The sequence below is a fragment of the Triturus cristatus genome, chromosome 5_1 (assembly GCF_964204655.1).
Source record: "Triturus cristatus chromosome 5_1, aTriCri1.1, whole genome shotgun sequence".
NCBI classification, from domain to species: domain Eukaryota; kingdom Metazoa; phylum Chordata; class Amphibia; order Caudata; family Salamandridae; genus Triturus; species Triturus cristatus.
This window is the reverse complement of record NC_140587.1, coordinates 5,031,728-5,039,454: the sequence shown is the minus strand read 5'-3', so window position 1 is coordinate 5,039,454 and position 7,727 is coordinate 5,031,728.

The following is a 7,727-nucleotide window of genomic DNA, read 5'->3' as shown; positions in this document are numbered from 1 at the left end:
TGGAAGAAGTTCCCTATAATGTCTGTAACAGTCCGATTCTCCCTATTCTGAAAAAGGACACGGATGCAAAGGTCTATCGGTTCATCATTGATTTGAGGGAGGTAAACAAGATCGTGATACCTCAGTACCCGGTGGTTCCCGATATCACGACGTTGCTCACCCTGGTCCCGCCTACCGCGACCGTGTTCTCAGTGATTGATTTGAAAAATGCCTTCTTTTCTATTCCCATTCACCCTGATAGCCGATTTCTTTTTGGGTTCACATTAAACAATAGATCTTATCGTTTTTGTAGAATTCCCCAGGGCTACACTGAAAGCCCTAGTATTTATAGTCAGGCTTTGAAACGACAGTTGGACTCCTTTGTTTTACTCGAGGGGGTCGCCCTCATTCAATATGTCGATGACATCTTGTTGGCGGCTGACACCCTGGAGTTGTGTGAGAAGAGCACGTTATCCCTACTTTCCTTTTTAGCATCCCACAATCATAAGGTGTCTAGGAAGAAATTGCAATTCTGTAGACCAAAGGTGACTTACTTGGGTCACCTTTTGTCTAAGGAGGGGCGTGCACTCACACCAGATCGTATCCAAGTAATCTTGGACACACCGAGACCATCCACGCAGAAGGATGTGCGTGCATTTTTGGGCCTTGTTTCTTTTTGTAGACAATGGATAATGGGGTTTTCACACATAGCTAAGCCATTACTAGCTCTCTTGACAAAAGATACGCCTATCCCAATCCCTTGTTCAGATGAGTGTGATGCTGCTTTTCAGCAATTACGACGGGCCCTTTGCTCAGCACCAGTGTTAGGGACCCCTGATTATGCTAAACCCTTTTCGTTGTATGTGCATGAGAAAGATGGATGTGCATTATCAGTTTTAGTGCAGATGCACGGCGATAAGCAGCGCCCTTGTGCATACTTTTCGGCTGTACTTGATCCTGTCGCCCGAGCATTACCAGGGTGTTTTCGCTCGGTTGCGGCGACAGCTGTGTCAATACGCCAAAGTGAAGGAATTGTGTTGTCCCATAAACTGTTGGTGTTAGTTCCCCATGCTGTTGATGCCCTGCTTAATCAAACAAAGACGCAGCATTTGACCAGTGCCCGTTTAACGGGATATGAGTTGACGCTTTTGGCTCCTCATATTACGTTGAAAAGGTGCGTGACATTAAACCCGGCTACATTGTTGCCATACCCCGAGACCCAGCCTGAGGCACAGAAAGCGCATGATTGTATTCTTGTGACTGAGGAACAAACAAAGGGTCGTATTGATCTCCAGGATACGCCCTTTCCAGATGTAGATGGAGAACTGTGGGTAGATGGATCATGCCTGAAGCTACCAGATGGTACGGCTTCAGCGGCGTATGCAATTACCACATTACAGACGATAGTGGAGACAGCACGCATACCGCAGAAATCAGCTCAAGCAGCAGAACTGATAGCGTTAACACGAGCGTGTGAGCTCAGTACAGGATTGTGTGTGAATGTTTACACAGACAGCCGCTATGCCTTCGGAGTAGCGCACGATTTCGGCCTACTCTGGAAGGAGAGAGGGTTTCTAACGTCACATGGGGTACAGATAATGCATGGGGAATTAGTCCACAATCTTTTAACTGCATTGACATACCCGAAGAAAATTGCCATTGTTAAGTGTAGTGCCCATAGGAAAGTAGTTGATAAAGTTGGAGAAGGAAATGCGTTAGCAGACCGAGTGGCACGGGAGACTGCGATGCAGCCCGGTACTACTGCCATGTATGTAGTGAAAACACAGGTGGAGAGATGGCGTGATGCAAAGGAAGAAGTGCGAGAAATGCAAAGGACCGCTTCTGATAAAGAGCGGGAGCAATGGGCTAGCGAGGGAGAGTTGGATGATGAGGGCTGCTGGAGAAATAAGCAGATGGATAGATGGAAGTTACCCACGGCTTTCGTACAACCTATGGTTCAAATGGCACATGGGCTAGCACATGTTGGAGCTTCCGCAATTGTGAAATTGCTTACCCAAGCCTGGGAGCATCCAGAGATTGCTAGCACAGCAAAGAGGGTGGTGCAGACCTGTATGATCTGTCTGAAGTATAACCCAGGGAAAGGCACGCGAACTCCAGCAGGAGGATTTGCGACGCCCACTGCACCCTTTGAGGTTCTGCAGATGGATTATATCCAGCTTGAGCGCTGTAACAATTTGAAGTATGTTCTAGTAGTGGTTTGCGCCTTTAGTAAATGGGTTGAGGCGTACCCTGCGAAAGACAATACTGCAATGACTACAGCGAAGCTATTGCTGAAAGAGTTTTTCCCCCGATACGGCGTCTGTAGACTTCTGTGGAGTGATAATGGCCCTCACTTTGTAGCGGATGTTATAAAGTATGTCCTGAAAGGCCTAGGCATCACCCAGAAGTTCCACGCCGTGTTCCACCCCCAGTCTGCAGGACTAGTTGAGAAGTATAATGGTACGCTGAAGCTTAAGATCGCCAAAATCCAGGCTTCAACATCTTTGACTTGGCCAGACGCCTTGCCACTGGCGTTATTGTCAATTAGGTCGGTGCCACACTCCCGAACCGGCCTTACACCCTATGAGATTGTATTTGGACGCCCAATGAATATTTGGGGTCCACCAAGGCCTAAGGCTGTGTATGATGTACCTTGTGTGATGATGAGTGATTATCTGGCACAGTTAACGGATAACTTGGTTTCTATTCATCAACAGGTCCGAGAGGCGCTCCCTGATCGGTCTACTGGCGAAGGACATGGTCTCCGGCCTGGAGATCATGTAATGATAAAGGTTTTCGACAGATCGAACAGCTTGGAGCCGAGATGGGTCGGACCTGAGCAAGTCCTTCTTGCAACGAGGACGGCAGTGCGAGTCTCGAACAGGAAGAATTGGATCCATTCCCTGCACTGTCGAAAGGTACCGCCCGGATTGGTGGAGTCTGCCGTGCTGACCGATCAACGAGAAATCCTAGCAGCAGAGACAGGCCGTGCTGCGGGGCCGAACGACACTGAGGAGCTCTTTCCGGACCACACGACTTCTGGAGGAAGGCGATATCATCTGCGACCAAGGAAGTGAGATTTCCAGTACCGGGACATACTGTCAGAACGGCCCTTGGGTTAGTGAAACGGAGAGCCGATGAGGCAAGGGGGGGGGGGATCAGCCCTGCATTAGTGTAGTGACACCCGTCTTGGCCCGCTGGTGAAGAAATCAACCGCTGCCCAAGGGGAAGAGTTCTGACAGACTTTTTAGTTTCAGGAAGATATCAGGGTACTGTTTCTTTTTGACATGGAGAAGAAGAAAGTCCTTTGTGCGTTGGGGTTCATGCTAACAGTGGCTATTGTTGGCATAACAACATGGTTTGTGGAGGAGGTAACTCCAGCTCGGAAAACACTTGTGTTGACGACTCCAGTGCCTGCGGAGCACTACTTTTATACATTACCGTATCAAGAGTTGAAGCATCGACAGTCCTATTTGAATAACACTTTCATCCAGATGCTGCATCATACCCACGTTGCTACGAACGCTACGAACTGTTGGATATGTGGGATGATGCCAGCCCATCAGAAGAAAGGAGGTACGCCATTCATACCACTTCCTTTCTCTCATAATGGCTCTTGTAGAGCATGGTACACTTTGTTGTTTGCCACTCGGAAACCGACAGTGGGACGATTGCTTTTCAGACTTAATAAAGAATGTCATCAGGACAGAAATGGATATCCACAAGCAAATGGAACAATTTGGGAATGGGAAGAGTACCGACCAGACAATGAATCCATTCCCTATATTTTCACGAATACCAGAGACACTGTGGGGAAGGACAAATTTGTGATCCAAGTGGCCCAAGCCCAAGCGGACCTGTGTGTCCAAAGTGTGGGTTTTATCCCTGTTGGTGTCAGTGATTGTATAACCGTATTAAACATTGATGGGCTGAACAACAGCACCTTCCTAGCGTCCCATAATACCTATTTCGTATGTGGAAATAAAGGTTATTACCGTTTGCCGGCTGGGTGGTCTGGGGTATGTTATGTATCATTCCTATTACCTCCTGTATTCTTAGCACCCGCGTCATATCATAAGGATTTGAAATTGCTGAATAATGTGACTGTAAATAGATACAAACGTACTCTATCGGTCGACGATGTGGATCAAACTGATACTAGCTTGCAACAGTATATTGATTTTAACTTAGGACTGTTTTTCTTTGTTGGAGCTGCTTTGAATAGTAGGAAGATCCGAAGATTAACGAGAGTGGTAGAAGCTGTGACTAATCAGACTGCTGCTGCTCTTGGGAATCTTACGGAAGAGTTGCAAATCACTAGGATTGTTGCATTGCAGAATCGTATGGTATTGGATGTAATGCTAGCTGATCGAGGAGGAGCCTGTAAAATTATTGGAAGTAGCTGCTGTGTGTTCATCCCTGATCATACGCCATCTGTTTATAGTGCCATTAATAAACTGCATAAAATAGCAGCTGAAATCCACACAGAAAACGGCACTTGGTCCTTTTCTGGATGGTTTTGGGCGTTGGTTACTGCCTGGGGTTGGAAGGTTCTAACTGGTCTCTGTATTATTATAGCAATTCTGTTCTTTCTCTGTATGTGTATTCAATGTGGACCATTGTGCTGTTCCGTATGCATTTCATTCTGCATTCCAGATAAGAAAGCTATTGCCGATGTTGCCCGCCAAAAGGGTCTAGCTAAAGAGGTTAAAGGAATGATGATAATTGACATATACGATGATTATTCTTGGAAACCGGATGTCTTCAGTAAATGCTGAAAGGGTCGTCTGTTGTAAATTAAAGCAGAATGTGATTAAGCATTTACTGAAAACATTAATGCTTCCCCTTTTATCGTGTTCTCTTCATTATGTTGGCTGAAGTCCGGACTCCATTTCGTATTGACATGCTGCCACGTGTTCGTCACGAGGAGAGTCCGACCTCTGTGTTAGTTGCTCTTGTAATCTGCCTAGTAACAGGTATAAATAGCTTTCTTGTCTATCTGGCGCATGCCCAGACTTGACCACATCTGTTATAATTAGCTTTGCTTGACCATGTGTTTTCACGGGCTCAAGGAGTGTGTTAGCTCCGCCCATGTATTGATTCAGTATCGAGAATGACCCTAAATGGTAATGTTCTTCAACCTCATGTGGTATCCACCCACTCATGAGCCCCTCTGTTGTGTATAAAAGGGGACAATGTACGCAAGTTCTTTGTGCTACTCCTTGCAATACTGAAGAGTGTTGTGTGGATTGTAGGACCACCCTTAAGGGTTAATAAACGTTGTTTTTGTACTTTGAAGTTTCCGTGCCAACTTCCTTACAGATTTCGTTACAGAAGAGCGAACCCTTGTCTCTTGCGGGCCTAGCTGGGGCTTGTATTCATCAGAGGAGACTTGGCACCCATTTACAAACGTAGGGTACAAGCAATAGATGAACCTACCAAACATGAAGCCAGAAGACACTGCACTCAACAACCGCTCCTCTTACAACCAAGGACAAAAGCAACAAGCATTGACCACGCGGCCGTGAAAGTAACGGCCGTGCGGCAAAGCAAAGTAATCGCGATCAAAGTGAAAGTGATCGCGATCGCGAGGACAGGACGCGCTGTGTGTTAAGCACGCGAGTGGTGCGTTAGCAGCAGTGATTGGCCATCCGAACCTCCCAGCCAGTGGACTGCCTCTTGGGCAAAGATCTCGAGAGCTCCCTGTGGGGACAGGTGGAACGAAGGGCCCACCTAGGAATGATGGGCCTACCCGAATGGGTGTGCGCCACCACACGCTCCATGTCAGCCCGATTGCCTCCCCTCGAGGGAGGTGAGGCCCCAACCCTGAAGCCAGTCGCCATCCCCGAGGGACGGGACAGGCTACCCGAGCCCAATGACCTCCCCCGGAAGGGGAACCCGTCCCTGACAATGGACCATTACATCGGAACCCCGAGCAAATGACGGAGCTAGGTGACCTGCCCGAGTTGGCGCAATGGCGCTTCGAGGGGGGCCCCTCCCGGGAGGAGTTCTGCAGAGAACAAGCCGCCTGCCCTTCCCTCATCGGTCTCCGGCAGCAGGCCGAAGCCCAGGCGGCGGGCGACAGGTCCAGAACCCATTGGGTGTATTGGGAAAACGACCTCCTGTACAGTGAGCAGAAGCCTGCCGAGCTAGGATCGGCCTGGGTACTGGTGGTACCCCTACGCTTCCGAGACTTCCTCCTGGGCCTAGCCCACGATGTACCCCTGGCGGGACACTTGGGCCAAGACAAAACCTATCATCGCTTAGTCACCCACTTCTATTGGCCCAAGATGCGAGCCAATGTCGAGGCCCACTGTAAGTCATGTCCCACGTGCCAGGCCAGCGGAAAAAGTGGCGGAAAGCACAGGGCGCGACTACAACCCTTCCCCGTCGTTAGTACCCCCTTTGAGCGGGTGGGGATAGACATAGTGGGATCTCTGGATCCAAGGACCGCCCAGGGCCACCGGTTCATCCTCGTACTAGTGGACCATGCCACCCGCTACCCTGAGGCCATCCCCCTCCGAACCGTGACGGCCCCCGTGGTGGAACGGGCCTTGATGGGGATATTCTCCCGCGTGGGGTTCCCTCGCGAGGTCGTGAGCGATCGTGGCACTAACTTTATCTCGAAGTACATGAAGTCCTTATGGCAGCAATGTGGGGTATCGTACAAATTCACCACCCTGTACCATCCCCAAGGCAATGGTCTAGTGGAACGGTTTAACCGGACCCTGAAGGGGATGATCATGGGCCTCGAAGAGCCTCTCCATCGCAGGTGGGATGTCCTCCTCCCCTGCCTCCTGCTCGCCTACCGGGAAGTCCCCCAAAAATCCCTGGGGTTCAGCCCATTCGAATTGCTCTACGGGCACCCCGTCCGGGGACCCCTGAGCCTGGTCAAGGAGGGCTGGGAGGCCGCCCCCCGAGGGCCCCCCCAAGATGTATTCCAATACATCCTGGCGCTCCGCAACCGGACTCGGAAATTCCGAGAGCTCGCCGAAGCAAATCTCGAGACTAGCCAGGAGGCGATGAAGCACTGGTATGACCAGAATGCCACTCTGGTCGAGTTCCAGCTGGGCCAAGAGGTCTGGGTGAAGGCCCCGGTGAAACCCTGCGCTCTCCAAGACAAATGGACTGGACCCTTCAAGGTCATAGAGCGGAAGAGTCAAGTCACTTATTTAGTTGACGTCCAGTCCCCTCGGAACCCCCTCCGGGTCCTCCACGTGTACCGCCTCAAACCTCACTTAGTGAGGACGGAGTTGAGTTTGCTCCTGGCCACCGATGATGGGGCCGAGGAGGACACCGAGCCCCTCCCGGACCTCCTATGCATGAAGGAAAAGATGGCTCTATAGAAGGAGTGAGACTTTCCTCCTCCCTCACCCCCCAACAATACGACGATTGCCGCCAGCTATTGGGGCAATTCGCAGACCTCTTCTTCCTCACCCCCAGAGTCACCGACTGGTGTGTCCACGACGTGGATACCGGAGACAGCCCGCCAGTACGGCACAGAGCCTACCGCGTCCCTGACAGGGTCCGGACCTGCATCCAGGCCGAGGTAGCCAAGATGCTAGCCCTAGGGGTGGTCGAACCCTCCGACAGTCCTTGGGCCAGCCCCGTGGTACTGGTTCCAAAAGCAGCGGCCCCTGGGGTTGCCCCTGAACTAAGGTTCTGTGTGGACTACCGGGGGCTCAACGCGGTCACCCGAGCCGACGCTCACCCTATTCCCCGCGCAGATGAGCTCATTGACCGCCTGG